At 42.7% G+C, this 20,352-nt stretch overlaps 1 pseudogene; it reads left to right on the forward strand.

Annotated features, from left to right (window-relative positions):
- The first annotated feature begins 430 nt into the window (after positions 1-430).
- On the forward strand, positions 431-11,406 carry LOC111173317 (large ribosomal subunit protein uL23 pseudogene; annotated as a pseudogene).
- Positions 11,407-20,352: the final 8,946 nt, after the last annotated feature.

A 20,352-nucleotide genomic window follows, 5' to 3' on the forward strand; every position in this document is an offset into this window, starting at 1 on the left:
TTTTCCCCCCATTCTGAAAGCAATTTCCCTTAAAGCTCCAAGTTCTTTCCTAACTTAATCTTCTCACAAACTCAGTAGCACTGAAAATCATGTCCAATTTTGGGGGTCTTTAGCTGCTACATACAAACATCACTAAATCTCTGGGAGAACTGCATTTCATTTCCTCCAGTCCTGGGCTGACATGAGTGTTTCTAATTCACAATAATGGTGGAGGGGAGGGGACAGTGAAATTATTATTTCATAGGGTCCGTTAGTGGCAGGAAATAAATGATGAAAACTTAAACCATTTCAGAAATATCTGTTGGTTGTAGTAATAGTTTTCCATTTTTTGCTATTTAAGCACATTTTTTAATACTAGAACTTGGGATCTCCTGTAAGGATTCAGTGCTTCAGGGGTTGCCACGCTAGTCTTCATCAAGCTGTTGGTAGCATGTCTGCTGCCACGACCAAGTTCTCAGAACGATCAAGTTCTCTCACATGGCTGCATGGCGAAGTACTTGGAGTTGCTGGAAACGATGTTTCCTCGGTGCTGGTGTGCTAGCACACTCCCTCGTCCCTCCTGCAGTTTGAGTCCTGCCCTTTACCACAGGCAGCGGCTTCTTAGCTTAGCATTCCGACAGCGTTGCCCTAAAAGTACATGTCCCCCACGGTGGTAAAAATCAGTTTTGCATGTTGACCACAATTTCGTGACACATCTGTTCTCAGCACACTATTATGCTGCAGTGGTTGTGAAGGTAGAATCGGGAGCAGCTCACTGAAAACATCCGTTCGAATAGAAAGTGAAACCCCAAGATAAGTTTGAATACCCATTTGCTGCTAGTACCTTTCATAACAAAGTACTTGGGAATCACATCTGACCTACTCATCAGAAAATTATTGCTCTCACACAGCCCATACTCTGTATAATGAAAAGCATATTAGCATTACCAGGGGGAGGGTTGGAAGGAGATGCAATTGGGATGGGTACATGGAGGGCTTGTTAGAGTCTGATAATGTTCTATTGAGTGGGGTGAGGGCTGTACATGAGTATTCGTTCTATTTATTTAACTCCAAAGATATGTAATACTCTTTTGTATGTACAATTTACTTGTTAAAGCGTATGGGGCCTGAGCACCTAATAGTGAAAGGAAACCCCAGTTTCACCCAGACTCCCTTTGAGAAAGGTAGAAAGGCCAGGCTTCAGTGTGACTGATTCCTGAGACATGTAACAGTAGCATAGGGCTGTGCCTAGCGTCAGTTTTTCCTTTGTCGTCATAACTGAAGATCTCAATTGCTTTAGGAGACAGATGGTTGTCATTAAGAACACAAAACATAAAGGGTCTGCATAGTGGTCCATTCAGTCTAGCATCCAGGCTGACAATGACAACAAGAAATGTTCTGTGAAAGAGCATAACTGGTACCTAAACCCAGCACGAGACAAGTGGAGAGGCGATTAAAAGCATTCGATTTTATAAGGCATTGTGTTAGGCTAGTACAAAGAGAATCACAGAATAAATATAGCCCCTCCCACACAGGAGGAGATGATAGGGATGGCATGCTCCATGGTGATATTAGGATAAGTGGAGAAAAACGAGGAAAACACAGACTGAGGATGAAGTTGTGCAGGAGCGTGTAAAGAGCACAGGTTCTGGAACCTGACCAGCCATATATACCGCTTACCAGATATGTCACATTGGGTGAGTTACTTAACCTCTTGGTGCCTCCATTTCCTCAGCTATAAAAGGCGGATAACAATAATTCCTAACTCCATAGGGTTTTGAGAATTAAATGAAGTAATCCAGGTAAAGCACACAGTGCTTGATGTCATAACCACTCAACAAATGTGAATGTACCACGGGACCTGGACGGCACTTTTCTAGGTGTTAACAGTCTAGCAGAAGAAAGAGAAAAGTGAACAGGTCGTTTTCATTCGGTGTGATGTTCCCAATGCAGGAGGTGCAGATGACTCAGAAGACCCAAGCAGCACCTGAGAGTTAAGCGGCTACCATATTTTGAGCACTACAGCCTCCTAAGGGCTTGAATCACATTATCCCGTTGAGTCAGGGGGTAAAATTCAGCTCTGTGAATGCAGAGCCGCATTCTTTCCCCTTTGCGATGCAGATCTCCATTAGTGATTCAAGGCATCTGGCACTTCAGAAAAAGTCCTGTCTCAGAGAAAATGAATACAAGAGGGAGACTGTCCTCACCTCCAGCCTGTTTGCCCCTGGCCACATTTTCCTAATCACATCCATACTCTGTTTGAAAGCAGCTGACTTTGGGGTAGGCTAAGGAATGGTTATGTGAGTAAGTTTCCGGAGGGATGCGAGGCAAGCAGCTACTCTGGGGAGGAGCTGATTGAAGCTGCTTGAGTGTAACTATTCTACCACTGAGGAGCGGGTAGAATAGAGCCCGTGTTCCCAACATTCCAGAGAACAGCTAGCCCCACCCTGGAACGGCTTTCCCAGCATTATTTCCCAGTGACGTCAGCAGCATACCTGCGAACACAGCTTGTTTCATGGCTGCCCACAGCTACACCATTCCTTCTTGCTGGCCTTTGGGAGTACACAAGACCTATTCATTACAGAGTCTCAGGCCACTAGGAACTCTGGACACCTCATTTTTAAACAGAGAGCCCTGCTTTTCCAAGGCTCCTTTGCTCCAGATTACATGAGAGACTTTAGCCCATATACAGGGATGCCAACTACTACTTTGATCAGAGAATAGATAAGAGAGGCATTTCTTGGAATGAATACGGGAGGATCTGAGCCTCGGATAAAGGGAATTGAGAAGACTTTGACCTAAGACAGAGGAAGACAGAACAGTCCTAACTTAAATAAGCAAAAATGTATCAGCACATAGAGTTTTTCATTCAACTGGTATTTTTAAAAAATTATTTATTTTATTTATTTATTTTTGGCTGTGTTGGGTCTTCATTGCTGTGTGCGGGCTTTCTCTAGTTGCGGCGAGCAAGGGCTACTCTTCGTTGCAGTGCGTGGGCTTCTCATTGCGGTGGTTTCTCTTGTTGTGGAGCACGGGCTCTAGGCTTGCGGGCTCCGTAGTTGTGGTACACGGGCTTAGTTGCTCCGCGGCAGGTGGGATCTTCCCGGACCAGGGCTCGAACCCGTGTCCCCTGCACTGGCAGGTGGATTCTTAACCACTGCACCACCAGGGAAGTCCTCAACTGGTATTTTTATTAACCACTTGCACTGTGCCATGTGCTAGTAATTCAACAGTGAACTAGTCAGTTTCTGCTCTCACGCAGCTCACAAGCTAGTGGCAGAGACAATCATTAGATAACATTAATTGCACTTGTGATAAGTGATGGGGAGAGAAGCATAACCTACTTGTAGGAGTCAAGTAAAGCTCGCCAGAGGAAACAACATTTGAACTGCCATCTGAGGGGTGAGCAGGATTTAGGCAGGAGACAAATTGGGAGAAGGGTGCCAGGAAGACAATATAAGAGGGGCAAGAAGGCAGTCCTTGAGCGCAGGGAGGGAGGGAGGGCTGGGAGTGGGGGTACCTGCCTCCATGTTGACGGTGCTGGGGCAGAGGATGTGAAATGGAGCACACACAATAGGGTGGAAGCCTTGTGATCGGCTCTACTTCTTTCCCCCCGTTTTGTCTACTAGATTAAGTCAGCTATCTTCCTATTGACAAATGAAGAGACTCCAATAAACTCAGTTTCAAGTCTTTAGAATCCCTTGACAGTCCAGGGTAACCATACCAGGGAGATCCTTTTCATAGAGATCTGGGTTCCCTGAGGTCTCATTAAACTAGTATTTTCCCAGCCTGGTGGAAGAGGAGGTCTTCAGTTTTATTTGTTTGTTTGTTTCTTAATTTCTTCAACTTTATCTCTTTATTTATTTATTTATTGGCTGCTTTGGGTCTTTGGTTGCTGTGCCCTGGCTTTCTCTATTTGCGGTGAGCGGGGGCTGCTCTTTGTTGAGATGCGCAGGCTTCTCGTTGTGGTGGCTTCTCTTTGTTACGGAGCACAGGCTCTAGGCACACAGGCTGCAGTACTTGTGACATGTGGGTTCAGTAGTTGTGGCGTGCAGGCTCTAGAGTGCAGGCTCAGTAGTTGTGGCGCACGGGCTTAGTTGCTCCGCGGCACATGGGATCTTCCCGGACCAGGGATCGAACCCGTGTCCCCTGCATTGGCAGGCGGATTCTTAACCACTGTGCCACTAGGGAAGTCCCCATAGATTTATTTCTAACCCGGAAAAGCTGAAGTCTATATAAGGTACACAAGGGAATTTCAAATCAACTGCTTAGTCTATGGCTGCCTTAGGAAACATCTACATTTCCCAGCCCTCTTTAAGGCCTTGCGCAGAGCAGTCCCCTAGGGGGCATTTCCCAGGAAGTGTTCTATAGAACACTAATTGCTAGATATATACCTCGAGTAGATTTCCATGGGTCAGTAAGTTTGGGAACACTACGAAAGGTACCCCTACATGAGTGTGTTAAGGCACTAACAAGTCCTGCAGTAAAGAAACCCAATAGTTCCCACGTGTATTTAACTACAGGAAATTTTTGTTTGAATAATTATATTTCTATGGCAAGACTACAAGAGGGTATTGCTTATTTTTTTAAGATTTATTCAGTGTACACCATGTCCAAAGTAGGTGAGTGTGTCACAGAGAGATGAAGGAATAACAGATGGGGAGAGTTTAGTACATTTGATGTATAGTTTTAATATATTTAATTCTGTAGACGATAAGAAATGTATGGATAAACTCATAAGATACATCAAGTAAAGGTCAGAATTAGTAAATAGAACATGTGTGGGTTAAACATTGATGAAAAAGGGCTAGAAGAACCAAGAGTACATGAGGTAATAAACATACATGAGGGGCGCCTGGGCACTAAATATTCAACGATACATTCAATATCAATATTCATGAGTCCTTAATTCAGCCACCCATTAGTGATACCTAGTCTGGCTCCATGTGCCCTCCATGGCTGTTCAACAGACGATTTGACAAGCTACAACTGTGGCTATAACTTCATGTCTCCAACAGAGCAAGTATGTATCACTGACATAGGACCCCCTAGCTCGAACCTCAACTCTAGTCTTTATATCTGCATTGCCAGCAAGCACGGAAAGCTGATACAGCACAGAAAGAGAAAGATAGAAGTCCTATGAACATAGCACACCCCAGGATTTCAGTAGCACAGTCCTATCAATTCCACTGGTCCCTATCCTAAGTGTTTGTTTAACTTAGCCATTTCCACTCCCTTGTTTCTCACAGTGTGTTTTACATTGACTTAATAAACTTTGCGATCCAAGCATTTCGATTTGGTGTGTGATCTTTTATATTCCATGAACTCCGGGAGAGCTTGCCTAGTAGTGTATTTAGAGGCTACTATTGGATGAAGGTAATTTTCCACATAACAGAGTGACACACATAGATTTTTTTAAAATTAGCTAATCTAGTCAATAGCATTGGTAAACCTAGGCTAGATTGATCAGGAAAAAAAAAAGGAAGAAAACACAAATTACCAATATTAGGAATGAGAGAGAGGACATTTCTACACATTCTGCAGATACTAAAAGAATAAGGAAATATCAACAACTTCATGCCAATAAATTCAACAACTTACATGAAAGTGACAAATTCTGTGGAAGACATAAACTATCAGTGCTCACTCAAGATGAAATAAATAATCTAAATAGCCCTATCTTTTAAAGAAATTGAAGTTGTAGTTTAAAACCTTCCCATAATTGTACAGCCGCTTGGAAAACAGCCTGGCAATTTCTTCAGAGGTTAAACCCAGAGTTACCATATGACCCAGTAATTCCACTCCTAGGTATATACTCAAGAAAAATGAAAACATATGTCTACACGAACAACTGTACACAAATGTTCATAGCAACATTATTCGTAATAGCCAAAAAGTAGAAAAACCCAAATGTCAATCAACTGATAAATAGATGAACAAAATGTGGTATATCCATACTATAGAATATTATTCAGCCATAAAAAGGAATGAAATACTGATATACGCTATAACAGATAAACCTTGAAAACATGCTAAGTCAAAGAAGCCAGTCACAAAGGACCACACTGAGTATGATTCCATTCATATGAAATGTCCAGAATTAGCAAATCCGTAGAAGTAGATTGGTGGTTGCCAGGGCCTGGGGACAGGGGGGAAGTAGGGAATGACTCCTAATAGGTACAGAGTTTCTCTTTGAGGTAAAGAAAATGTTATGGCATTTTGATTGCAGTAATGGGTGCACAGCTCTATAAATATAGTAAAATCCACAGAATTGTACCCTCTAAAAGGGTAAACTTTATGCTCTATGAATTATGTCTTAGTAAAGCTATTATTAAATCAATCTATGTAATTCACCATATTAAAGACTAAAAAGGAAAAAAAATCATAATTGTATCAGTAGACACAGAAAAATACTTGGCAAAATCCAACATCAATTCTTGATTAAAAGAAAAAACCTCTTAGCAAACTAAGAATAGAAAGGAACTTCCTCAACCTGTTATAGGGAATCTATAGCTAACATCATACTAAATGGTAAGAGACTGAATGCCTTCCCTCTAAAATTAGGAACAAGGGAAGGATGTCTGCTTTCATCACTTCTATTTAATATTGTACTGGGTCAAGCCAGTATAATAAGGCAAGGAAAAGAAATAAAAGACAATCAAATTGAAAAGAAAGTAGTAAAACTATTCATAGAGAACATGATCGTCGATGCAGAAAATCCTATGGAGTCTACAAAAATAGCTTATAAAAATAATAAGTGAGGTTAGCATGACTCCTGGATATAAGTTCAATATATAAAAATCAACTGTATATCAATGTATTAGCAAACAACTGAAACCTGAAATTAAAAATCGTACCATTTACCCTAGTACCAAAATTGTCAAATGCAGAGCAATAAAATTGACAGAAGTGCATGTCCTGTACACTGAAAACTACAAAATATAGCTGAGAGAAATTAAAGGAGACCTCAATAAATAAAGAGCTACTCTATATTTGTGGACCAGAATACTCAGTATTGTTAAGATGTCAATTCTCCCTGAGTTTACATATAGATTCAATGCTATTCTAATCAAAACCCCAGCAGGTTTTTTGTATAAAACTTGACAAGCTAATTCTAAATTTTATTTGAAAATGAAAAAAAATCTAATAGCTAAACAACTTTGGAAAAGGCACGGTAATCAAGACAGTATAGTATTGGCATGAAGACAGATCACTGGGGGAAAAATAGAGTGTGGAAACAGACCTACACATATATGGTAAATTAATTTTTCAACAAACATGTAAAAGTGATTTAGTAGAGAAAGGATTGTCTTAACAGTGCTGAAATATTGCCTATCCAAGGGGGAAAAAAAACTACTTTGATTCATATCTCACACCATACACAAAAATTAACCTAACATTTATAGACCTACATGTAAAACTTAAAACTATAAAACTTCTAGAGGAAAACATAGGAGAAATGTTTGTGACCTTGGATCATAATACCAAAGGCATGACCCATAAAAGAAAAAATTGATAAATTGTATTTCTTTACAACTAAGAATTTCTGTTCTTTGAAAGACAGTGCTAGGAGAATAATAAGACAAGTTACAGACTTCAAGAAAATATTTGTAAGTCACATAAAGGATTTATATACACAATATATTTTTAAAGTCTCAAAACTCAAAAACAAGAAAACAAAACCCCATCAATATTGGGTAAACAATTTGAACAGATAATTCATCAAAAAGATATATGGGGCTTCCCTGGTGGCACAGTGGTTGAGAGTCCGCCTGCCGATGCAGGGAACACGGGTTCGTGCCCCGGTCCGGGAGGATCCCACATGCCGCGGAGCTGCTGGGCCCGTGAGCTGTGGCCGCTGAGCCTGCGTGTCCGGAGCCTGTGCTCCGCAATGGGAGAGGCCACAACAGTGAGAGTCCCACGTACCACCAAAAAAAAAAAAATTATATATATATATATATATATATATATATATATATATATGGCGAAAAAGAGCACATTTTAAAATGCTCAACATCATTACCCATTAGGGAAATTAAAATTAAAATCATAAAGAGATACTACTACATACCTATTAGAATATCCAAAATTAAAAAGACTGATCATACCAACTATTGTCATCAATGTGGAGCAGCTGGAACTCTCATATGCTACTAAGGGGAATGGAAAATGGTACAACCACTTGGAAACTAATTTGGCAGTTTCTTGAAAAATTTAACATTTACCTACCTTATGACCCACCCATTCTACTCCCAGGAGAAACATAAGTTTGTGCCCATATAAAGACTTGTACACAAATGTTCATAGTAGTTTTATTTCTAATATTTCAAAACTGAAACAACCCAAATATCCATCAGTAGGTGAGTGGATAAACAAATTGGCGTATATCTACCTAGCATTTGATATACTCAACAGCGGAAAATTACTAAGCAACTGATACACTCAACAATATAGATGAATTTCAAAATAATGCTGAGTGAAAGAAGCCAAAAAAATAGTGCATACTATATGATTCCATTTATATACAATTCTAGCAAATGCAAGCTAATCTGTAGAGACAGAGAGTAGATAGTGGTTGCCTGAGGACAAGTAAATGGATTACAAAAGATATAAGGAAACTTTGGGGGGTTATGGATATGTTCATTAACTTGATTATGGTTTCACAGATGTGTACCTGTTAAAACTTATGACATTATATACTTTAAACATGTACAGTGTATATTACATCTCAATTACTTCAATAAAACTGCTTAGGGAATTCCCTGGTGGTCCACTGGTTAGGACTCCGAGTTACCACTGCAGGTGGCGCAGGCTCGATCCCTGGTGAGGGAACTAAGGTCCCACATGCCTCGCGGCAAAGACAAAAAAAAAAAAAAAAGAGTAGAAAGATCAGAGAATAGAGTTTTCCAAAATAAATGGAGTACTTACTTAAAAAATAATAGCCAATATTTATTGAACATTTTTAAACGCCAAACACTATGCTAGTTAAGAGTTACTACCTCCTTTCATTCCCGGTAACTTTATGAGGGAGGTACTATTGTTTCCATTAAGTAGTTCACTCAGATTACACAAGCCAGTGAGATGCTAAGCCAGTATGTGAACCCTGGACCATTTGACTTCACTACCTACAATCATAACCACTTGATAACATGATTCCAGGAGGCCTTCAAGGAATTTAAAGTCCAGGGGAGACAGAGACACCACCCCTCCCCAACTACAAGAGAATAACTGAAGGGGAAAGAAAGAGAAATTTTAGTAAAGCTGAAACTAATCTCTTGCAAGGTTCTAAACCAGACCATTGGCACTGCATGGGTAAGGCTCTAGATACAGAGTCATGGTGCTTCTATAGGGCCACTGGAGAAGAAAGGGGCTGGCAAAAGATGGGAAGCCTCTATGTAGACCAAAGGAGATTGGGCTGTGCACACTCGGTGCAGGCAGTCCCACCAGGCAGGGCTCCCCCAGTTTCTGCCCAAGTTAAAGACAGTCAGAAGCAACTGAGCAGACATTGCCTTATCCCACTTCAGGAGTACCAAGAGAGGTGTTTTTTTTGTTTTTCTGTTTTGTTTGTTTTTTATTAATTTTTACTGGAGTATAGTTGCTTCACAATGTTGTGTTAGTTTCTACTGTACAGCAAAATGAATCAGCTATACATATACATATATACCCTCTTTTTTGGATTTCCTTCCCATTTAGTTCACCACAGTGCATTAGAGTTCCCTGTGCTATACACAGTATGTTCTCATTAGTTGTCTATTTTATACATAGTATCAATAGTGTATATGTGTCAATCCCAATCTCCCAATTCCTCCCACCACCACCCCCACCAAGAGAGGTTTTTAATTGAAAGACCTCAGATTTAGAACTTCGGGTGAGTCCTTTCACTGCTCAGTATTCCTACTTCCTCATCTCTAAGATGGGAAAGTTGAACTAGGTGTTGCTGTGGTTCCTTCTAGGTCTCACATGCTCTGTCCCAGCCTGTTATTATGGTTTTCCCAAAGAGTATGAAGGCTCTGATGGCCATCCATGAAGTGTTTAGTAAGGTGACTTGACTTCTCTCAGCAGCTTTGCTGGTTACAGGGAAATGTACTGCGATTACAAAGCAGCATCATTAAATGACTAAAAAGGAAAATCATTAACTTCAGATGCCTTTATATCATTAGTTACTTTTCTGATTACCAAAGTAACAGAGGTGAATTATAGACATTTAAGAAAATTCAGACTGTGAGGAAAGAGTTAACACAGCAGGTCTGGTTGCCTACTCCCTACCTGTCTTTAAGGACCCATGATTAACCCTTGGCCAACCGCTGGGAATGTGGGCTTAGAGTGTTCTTTTTGTTAGTGATTGATGGGTTTCTTATACACACCTGGAGCAATGGACTGTGTCATACCTGCTTGTCAGGTTGCTTTGCACAAACATCAAAATCTACGATCTGCACCTGGTTTCATTATTAAGGTCCTGAGTTTCGGTTGTCATGGTTGGTTGCATAACAGGATATACCTATGTGACCAGCTCCCCATAAAAGCTTTAGACTCTGAGACTCAAACAGCTTCTATGGGCCAAGACATTTCACACGTGTTCATAGTCAACAGTAAGAGAAAGAGTACTCCTGTGTGACCTCCCAGAAGGAAGGACATCGGAAGCCTGTTTTGAACCTCTCTGGATGCCATTAATGCATGTCTTTCTCCTGCTGCTTTTACTCTGTACCTTTGTTATCATAAATCCCAGTGAGTATATAACCTGCTATTGGGTCTTGTGGATCCTTCTGATGAATCACTGGAGGAAACACAAATATATCTATGTATATATTTATGTATATATTTAAAAATAACTATGTATATAGATATATTTAAAACCAAAATCCCTCCACCTAGATATAACCATCTGGCTAACTTTAAAAACAGGTTTTGACTGCACGAAGGTGGCACGTAAGGCAAAGAAGGAAGCCCCTGTCCCTCCCAAAGCTGAAGCCAGAGCAAAAGCTTTGAAGGCCAAGAAAGCAGTGTTGAAAGGCATCCACAGCCACGAAAAAAAGATCCGGACGTCACCTACCTTCCGATGGCCCAAAATACCGAGGCTCAGGAGGCAGCCCAAATATCCTCGGAAGGGCGCCCCTAGGAGCAACAAGCTTGACCACTACGCCATCGTCAAGTTCCCCCTGACCACTGAGTCAGCCATGAAGAAAATAGAAGACAGCAACACACTGGTGTTCATTGTGGATGTCGAGGCCAACAAGCACCAGATTAAACAGGCTGTGAAGGAGCTCTATGACATTGACGTGGCTAAGGTCAACACCCTGATCAGGCCTGATGGAGAGAAGAACGCATATGTTTAACTGGGTCCTGACTATGATGCTTTGGATATCGCCAACAAAATTGGGATCATCTAAACTGAGGTCAGCTGGCTAATTCTAAATACCAAAGTTTTCCCTATTAAAAAAAACAGGTTTTGACCTACTAAATCATCGTGTGAAAGTCCTTCTAAATTGTCAGAAGGCAAACAAAACTGCTACCTGATGATAAGTTGTATTGTGGCGTGAAGATAAAATTTTATGGAAGCCCCATATTAAGACTTAAAAGAATAATTTTGCTGTTTTAAATAATTACCAAGATTTATTGTACTTTACTTTTATGACATAATAATGGCTTAGTCCATTAAATTGGAATCCAACTTTTAAGCTTGATTGGGTTCTGATGGGAAGAAACAGGGCACTCTATAAGAAATTGCTTTATAATATCCCCCAGGAACAGGTAGTGAAAAGCAGAGACTGCCTGTACATGAGAGTTTGGGGAGACAAGGGGGGAGATGGGACCCTGCCATGTACCCCTCACTCAGTAAATCCCCTTCTTTGACAACTCCCCTCAATAATCTTAATAATAATAACTAACATTTACTGAGTACTTACTCTGAGCCAGACACTATTCTACACACATTTTGTCTTATTTAATCTTCGTAATAGCCTATTCAGTAAATATTACTATTCTCTCTTTTATACAAATGAAGAAACCAAGGCTAAATATAATTGAGTAGCTAGTTCATGAAGCTAGTACGTGAAATGGGACTGGAACTTAAACCTGAACTCAGAAAGTCACCTGCTATATACTTCGTGTCTCTTTACATTCAATATATTCAAATGAGATGTCACTGATATAAAATGGAATTCGGACTAGGTTTTGCATCAGTCAGGGTTCTCCATGGAAACAGAACCAACAGGAGATATATATACACACACACACACACACACACACACACATATATAATATACACACACACATACATACAGTTGAAACGCTTGAACAATGCAGGTTTGAACTGCGTGGGTCCACTTTTACCTGATATTTTTCAATAGTAAATACTACAGTACTACACGGTCTGTGGTTGGTTGAATCCGTGGATGTGGAGGAACTATGGATACGAGGGCTGACTATATACTGGATTAAACTGCACACTGTTGAAGGGTCAACTGTATACACACACACACACACACACACACACACACAGAGTTTTATCTTAAGGAATTGGCTCACATGATTGTGAGGACTGACAAGTCTGAAATTCGTAGAGCAGGCTGGCAGCCTGGAAATTCAGGGAAGAGTTGATGTAGTATTGAATTCAAAATCTGCAGGCTGAAAACACAGAGTTCCTATGTTGCGGCCTTGAAGGAGAAATTATTTGGGAAACTTCAGTTTTTGCTCTTAAGGATAAGGCCCAGCCACATTCAGAGAGTAAAAAAAGGACTGATTTAAATGTTAACCACACATAAAACTAACCATCATAGTTGTGATCTTTCGTCTTTGAAGAGGAAAGGAAGGGTGGATCCCCAAATGTGATTTATCCAAGACTAACCCCAAGATGAGCCTGCTCCCAAATGAACAACCAGCCCCGTGTCACAAGCCCCTCACCCTAGCCACAGCCATGCAAGTGTGGCCTTGGCCAGAAGAGGGCACTGCCATCCACTTGTGTGACTATCTGCTTGGGAACCAATAGGGTGGAAGAGGTTTTGACACGACTTTCAATTAATTATTAATTTTTACAGCCCCTGAGTTAGCATAGTACAACCTTTGGGAGAATAAATGGCTGTGAACTTTTAGCGTCACTGTGAGACCAAAGCACCTCCCTGACATTACTCAAACCTGACATTCAATAATGCAAGAGGGTGTGGAATGCTCGTGTCCTTTGGCTTTCCTGGTGTCTTAAAACTGGTCCAGCTGGGCAGAGTCAAACCAAACAGATTTTCCAGATCAGGACAACTCAGGGTGATGCAGAGGAAACAAAGAAGTTGGGCATTTGGGGACTGAGAGGAAAAACTGGGAGGACCCCTGGGGCTCCAGGCAGGTGAGGAATCTTCTGGTAACATACAGAGGAGGACAGGCTTGGGAGGTTACTCTGTGTCTGGGTTTGAGAGAATAATGTTACAGGCCCCTCTGGCAATACCACTCTGTCTAGCAGAGCAGTTAATCTAATCTCTGGATTCTTCATTGGAAACGGAAATTCACATCAGTATAGTTGTTCTTTAGTTCTCATTAATAATTAAAAGTCTCCCTCCCCTGCTTCCATGTTAGTGACAGCTTCCATTCATTCAGCTTGAGACTTTGCAGAGGGCTTTCCTACCCACAGCAAGGAATAGAGCAGGTACTGATTATTTCCAGTTTACAGTTGAGGAAACACAGAGGGTGAGTGGTTTACTCTGGCTCCCCTGTAATCCAAGCCTGGGAGGTGACCAGAGGTCTGGGGCCTGATCTTAGCCCTGTGCTCTGTCCCCTATCAATACTACATTCCTGGGCTTCCCTGGTGGCGCAGTGGTTAAGAATCCGCCTGCCAATGCAGGGGACACAGGTTCAAGCCCTGGTCCGGGAAGATCCCACATGCCGTGGAGAAACTAAGCCCGTGCGCCACAACTACTGAGCCTGCGCTCTAGAGCCCACGAGCCACAACTACTGAAGCCCATGTGCCACAACTACTGAAACCCACACGCCTAGAGCCCCTGCTCCGCAACAAGAGAAGCCACCGCAATGAGAAGCCCGCGTACCGCAGCAAAGAGTAGCCCCCGCTCGCCACAACTAGAGAAAGCCCACATGCAGCAACGAAGACCCAATGCAGCCAAAAATAAATAAATTTATTAAAAAAAAAAAAAACCCACTACATTCCTAACTCTCGCCACTGCTGTTTCCAAAGTCTGTTAAAAGCTGAGTGCAGGGCTTCCCTGGTGGCGCAGCGGTTGAGAGTCCACCTGCCGATGCAGGGGACACAGGTTCGTGCCCCAGTCTGGGAAGATCCCACATGCTGCGGAGCGGCTGGGCCCGTGAGCCATGGCCGCTGAGCCTGCGCGTCCGGAGCCTGTGCTCCGCTCGCAACGGGAGAGGCCACAACAGTGAGAGGCCCGCGTACCGCAAAAAAAAAAAAAGCTGAATGTATGCAAACCCTGTGACTCAGCAATTCCACCTGTAGGAATGTATACAGCAGAAGTGGGTGCCCACAGGCACCAAAAGGTATGTGCAAAACTATTCATAGCAACATAATGTGCAATAGCCCCAAATGAAAACCAACCCCAAATCCCACCAACATAGAATGGATAAGTTGACTGTGGTATACTTCTATCATGAATTCCATGTGGTAATGAGAATAATGAACAGAATCTATGCAAAATGTGAATACATTTCACAAATATATATAAAGTTCAAAACAGTCAAAATTAATATAAAGTGTTGAAAGGTTAGTGCTTATACCTCAAAGGACTAGTAAATGGGGGGGGGGATACAGGGGTCTACTGGGGTGCCAATAATGTTCTACTCCTTGACCTAGGTAGGAGTTATGTGGGTGACATAGGTGTGTTCACTTTGCACAAATTCACTAAGCTGTATGTTTATAATTCATGCACTTTTCTGCATGTAAGTTACACTTCAATGAAAAGCTTTAAAATCCTGATTTGTCTAAATAAATTACTTTTGCATGAGCAACTTTAGTACTGCTCAAACGTAGCTCATCCCTGATTAAAGCAGACTTGTTTGTTGCTCTGCTCTGACAGTGACCACACCACCATTCCCCAGAGAGTTCCCAAAGGGTTGAGAGAGCAGGTCAACATCTGCCTTTGCAGTTGTGCGTGCAAGAATACATTTCAGGAGGCTGCCACATGGGAAGTTCAGCCCCTGCCTCCACTGCTACAAACATATGTTCATTCTGTGTGTCCAGAAAGTAAAAAAGAAGGAAACACGCAAGCAGGATAAGCCAAACACAGCAAACATCTCCCCCAAATGGCAAAGCTCCCCGGCCTGTCCCATTTTTAACAGCCAATGACACTAGCACTATCTTGCAGGAAAAACAAGAACTCTAACCCCAGCACCCTAAAGACGCAGATGGCACCTCTAGACAAGAGACCCAAAGCACAGGGCAGCAAACTGAAGCTGTTCAAAATTCCATGGTAGGGCCCGATGAAGTCATAAATGGAACCAGATTTCCTGTTTCCCAGAGTACAGCCTGCTTCTCATTAGCCCTTACTGCTTCTTACAGGACCAGGGGGCTTGAAAATCTTAAAGGACAAAAGTACAACAACATGTTAGATCAAGGACTGGCTATCTCCATCCATGGGCCAAGAACGTTTAGTCTAGGGCCACACACACACCATACTCCCTGGCTCCCTCTGCTGCTTTGGAGAGCTTCTAACACCACTTCAGCTCCTTGTATCTCCTATGTCAGTTCCCAGGGGCAAAAGAGTGAGGATCTTGAAAACCACTTTGATAGGCAGCCACTTTCAGACTTTCTCCAACTGGATTGCATTTGGAAAAGCTGGCCTTCTCTTCTTCCCTCCCAATGGTCAGAGGGACACTAGCCATACTTTTTGCACCTTTGCATGATGTGGTGGTGTTGTCAGAACTCTGGAAGCTGGGCCATAAGGTATTCTCAACCACAACAGCAGAAAAATAGAACGAGAGCAGAGGTCAGGACTGAGCCTGCTCGAGCTCCTCCAAAGCCTAAATGAGTACTGGCCGTAGCGGAGACACCCTAGGGTATGCATAGTTGAAGCCCAATGCCAGGAGTTTTCTGGCAGTGGCAACACTCAAAGTCAGGTAGATGGCACAACAACACGCACACAAATGAGTTCACTGCAGCACTGTCGTCAAAGAGAAAAATGTGAAGCATCCAACAACAAAATGTGTTACATTATATGATATCATTATATACAATGGATTATCATGCAGCCATGAAAAAGAATCAGGCAGCTCTATACTAACTAACACAGAAAGTGGTCTACACTTTAAAGTTAAATGGTAAAGGCAAGTTGGCGATAACTACATATAGCATGATTCCATTTATATATTTTAAAAATCCTGTATGCATACACATACGATCTCACGCACGCTAGCACTGTTAAATGATCTAGAAGGATACACACTTATCAGGTTACCTCTGGGGAAGGGAATGGAAGTAGGAGGTGAGGGGGAATCTTTCCAAATTTGCCATTTTTTGTTTCTATAGTATTTGTTTATGCTGTACCAGTAGCTCTATAGTAATTTTAAAAGCAATCTAAAAAACCAAGGCCATGGAAATAGGGTATGGAGGAGGCACATCTGATGGGGGTGGTCAGCACAGCCAGAGGCTTCTGTGGGTCAGGACCAAGGGCTGGGAAGCAGATTCACCCAGAATTTTGGGAGATGCTCCAAGCTCCTGGTTATGCATAACAGATTTTTCTCCTGTTTTCCCTCTTTGGGATCATGTGCTCTTGGTTCTCTTTGGGTCACTTCCAACCCAGGGCAGCTAGAGGAGAAGAGCCCCTCCCTAGAAAGGCCCAGGGAGGATGGCTGGGGACCATTTGGCCTGAGGCCTTCAGAGGAAACCTCCATTTCCTTGGGGTTCTTTTCCTGGGCCTTTGCCACCACCGGACAAGATCTCCAGGGGCTGAGGAAAAGGGCCCCCAGCACTTGGCCAACCTTTAGTCAAGCCTACTGTTGTTCTCTTGGGGAGGTTTTTTAAAAAATATAAGCCTCAAATATAGACATACACAGTGAAATATAGAATAAATGCTTTGTTATGTTAGCAAATGACCGATGCTGGGTAAAATGGAAATTTTCACCCATTCTGGAATGAGTGTAAATTGGTTTAAAGCCTTTCGAAAAGCAACTGGACAATATCAAGAGTCTAAAATATTTTCAGGGACTTTCCTGGTAGCGCAGTGATTAAGAATCCACCTGCCAATGCAGGGGACACGGGTTCGAGCCCTGGTCCGGGAAGATCAGACATGCCGCGGAGCGCAACTAAGCCCGTGCTCCACAACTACTGAAGCCTGTGTGCCACAGAGCCCTCAGGCTGCAACTACTGAACCTGTGTGCCGCAACTACTGAAGCCTGCACACCTAGAGCCCGTGCTCCATAACAAGAGAAGCCACCGCAGTGAGAAAGAGTAGCCCCCGGTCCCCGCAACTAGAGAAAGCCCGTGCACAACAACAAAGACCCAGTGCAGCCAAAAAATAAATAAATAAAATAAAATATTTGCATACTATTTTATCCAGTAATAAAACTTCTGGAAATTTCTCCTAATGAAATACATAATGCCTCAAATAGGAAAACTTATGTGAAGATTGCTCTCATTGTTTCCTTTTATTATAGCTAAAAATTGGAAACAAACTAAATGTTCAACAAACAGCAGGTGACTGGTTAAATATGTGAGCTTGGGACTTCCCTGGCGGTCCAGTGGTAAAGAATTTGGCTTCCAACGCAGGGGATATGGGTTCGATCCGTGGTCGGGGAACTAAGATCCCACATGCCGCGGGGTAACTAAGCGTGCGCGCCACAACTACTGAGCTTGCGCGCCTCAACTAGAGCCCGTGTGCTGCAAACTACAGAGCCCGCGTGCTCTGGAACCTGCGTGCCACAACTAGAGAAGAGAAAGCCCGCACGCCAAAACTAGAGAGAAGCTCGTGCGCTGAAATGAAAGATCCTGAATGCCACAACTAAGATCCCGCGTGCCGCAACAAAGACACGACATAAATAAATAAATAAATACATTGGATTATTTTAAAAAAAAAAATGTGTGCTGCATGCAACATTGCACAAAAATTAAAATTATAAAGAAAATTTGTAATAATAAGTTCAAACGTACTAGTGATGGCCTTGTAGCACTTTTTTTATACAAAAGTACTTTTGTACTTATACAAAAGCTCATTTCATAAGAAAGAATAAACATGTTCAGGCCTCATCCCAGTCTAATTAAATCAGAAGCTCAGGAAGCGGGGCCTAGACATCAGAATTTTTTTATGTTTCCCCAGATGACTCTAATTGAAGCCAAGGGTGACAGAGAACCATTGGCTTTAGATCAAAGTGAGACCGCCCACTTCAGTTGTGGCCCAGTCCAGCTCAACTGGATGGAGTTCTACATGGGGTACTGAATGGCCTATGTTTCCCTGGCCTTGTCTCCAAATATAATGACTAGTGGGTTGGGTGGTGGCCCCCCACCCAGTAGGAGGCTAATCATACATTTAAGATTAGGGCCAAATAGCTTTACACTTTATCACAACCAGCAGGCCGGCAGACTCATTAGGAAGTAGATAGTTCAGATAATCTCAGTAAGATGCATGAGGTCAGAACAGGGTACGAGGCATGGCAGAGGCAGATCCTCCACAGCTAGGCACCTGAGCTAAAGAGTTGGAACCAAATCCCGTAATGTATGTCATCTGTCGAGGGGGGGATGCAGCCCTACAGAGCCCCTGGCTGCCTGCCTGCTGGTGTCAACCTCCACAGTCTTGCTAGCAGGGATAAAAGCAGAAAGCTTTAGAAGATTTGCCACTAGGAGATTCTGGTTTCTACAGGGCTCTTTAGAAGAAGCTGTGACATCAAATTTGCTGTTGGGCCAAAGGAAACAAATGAAAATTGAATAGGAGAGAGAAAACTCAGGAAAGGTAGACAGCAAAAGGGAACCATCAGCAGAATATAATGACCCCTTTATGGCATCCAGGCTCCCTGTTGCCTGTAATTCCACTATGAGATTAATTCCACTTGGGTTATTAAGAATTGCCCCTTCATAGCTGTCCTCTTTGAAAATGAGGACTCCTAAAAGGAATGACACTTTGATTCAGCAACAACTTAATGGAATTAGCTCATGATTTACTCAGCCAATTTGAATGCCTACTCTGGGTTTGGTACTGCACTGGGAACTGGGATACAGTGGAAGGAAGACCTCGTTAAAGTGACTAAGAAGACTCCATTTATTTTATTTATTTATTTTTATTTTTGGCTGCATTTGGTCTTTGTTGCTGCTGTGCACAGGCTTTCTCTAGTTGTGGTGAGCGGAGGCTACTCTTCGTTGCAGTGCGCGGGCTTCTCATCGCCGTGGCTTCTCTCGTTGCAGAGCACGGGCTCTAGGCGCGTGGGCTTCAGTAGTTGCGGCACGTGGGCTCAATAGTTGTGGCTCGTGGGCTCTAGAGCGCAGGCTCAGTAGTCGTGGCTCACAGGCTTAGTTGCTCCGTGGTGTGTGGGATCTTCCTGGACCAGGGCTCGAACCTGTGTCCCTGCCTTGGCAGGCAGATTCTTAACAACTGCGCCACCAGGGAAGTCCCAGAAGACTCCATTTAATTCAGAAGTATCTACTGAACATGTCTTGTCACCGGACAGGGAGCTGGTGCTGAGACAGGAGGAAAACAACACTGTTACCTCCCTCAAGGAGCTTCTAACCTTGCTTGGGGAAATCCAAGCACACAAGAGACAAAACAAGCAACTGCTTGTTAAACTGCTAAGATAATCAAGGGCCAACATGAAGAGCGGAGCTAAGTGCCTTCATGTCAAATAGCCTTTTCAGAAACCCTCATGATTAAATCACACTAAGTCTTTTCATTAGGGAGCCTGGAAAATAAGCTATTATAACACCACTCTTTTCTAAATAGTAACACGAGTGTGACTTTCTGGTTCTGAGGCCTCACCTTAGTTTCTACCCTACACCCTATAGCTCTGGCTAGGCTGAGTGCTACTTAAAGGGAGTTATTCATTAAGCATTTACAGGGTGCACGGGGTCCACCCACTTTCTCTGCCTGTGCCCCCAACTCTGGCCACTTGCCATGTCTTGGTGGTGGGCTGAGTGGTTTCACATTGACTAACCACGCACAAGATACATGGTTTCTGTCTATCACAGTCATGCTCACAGGGCTCCAGCTGTCACTGGGAAGGGAGAAATGTGACTGTCGCCCAGCTGGAGTAAGGAAGCAAGATTTAGGAACGGAGAAGTAGGTGTGGCTCAGAATCTAGCCATCAAGCAGGACCAGACAGGGAGACATGACCAAGTGTTGAGGTGCTGTGCCTTTTAATGTAACTATCATTAGTAAATTGTGTTATTCTGGACGTATATTCCAGGCCAGATATTCTTTGGAGCTGCGTCAAAAGTCCATTAGGAAT

Source organism: Delphinapterus leucas, chromosome 2, assembly GCF_059928025.1.
Source record: "Delphinapterus leucas isolate spDelLeu-1000000601 "Yukka" chromosome 2, BTC_Dleu_Yukka2, whole genome shotgun sequence".
In the NCBI taxonomy this organism is placed as follows: Eukaryota; Metazoa; Chordata; class Mammalia; order Artiodactyla; family Monodontidae; genus Delphinapterus; species Delphinapterus leucas.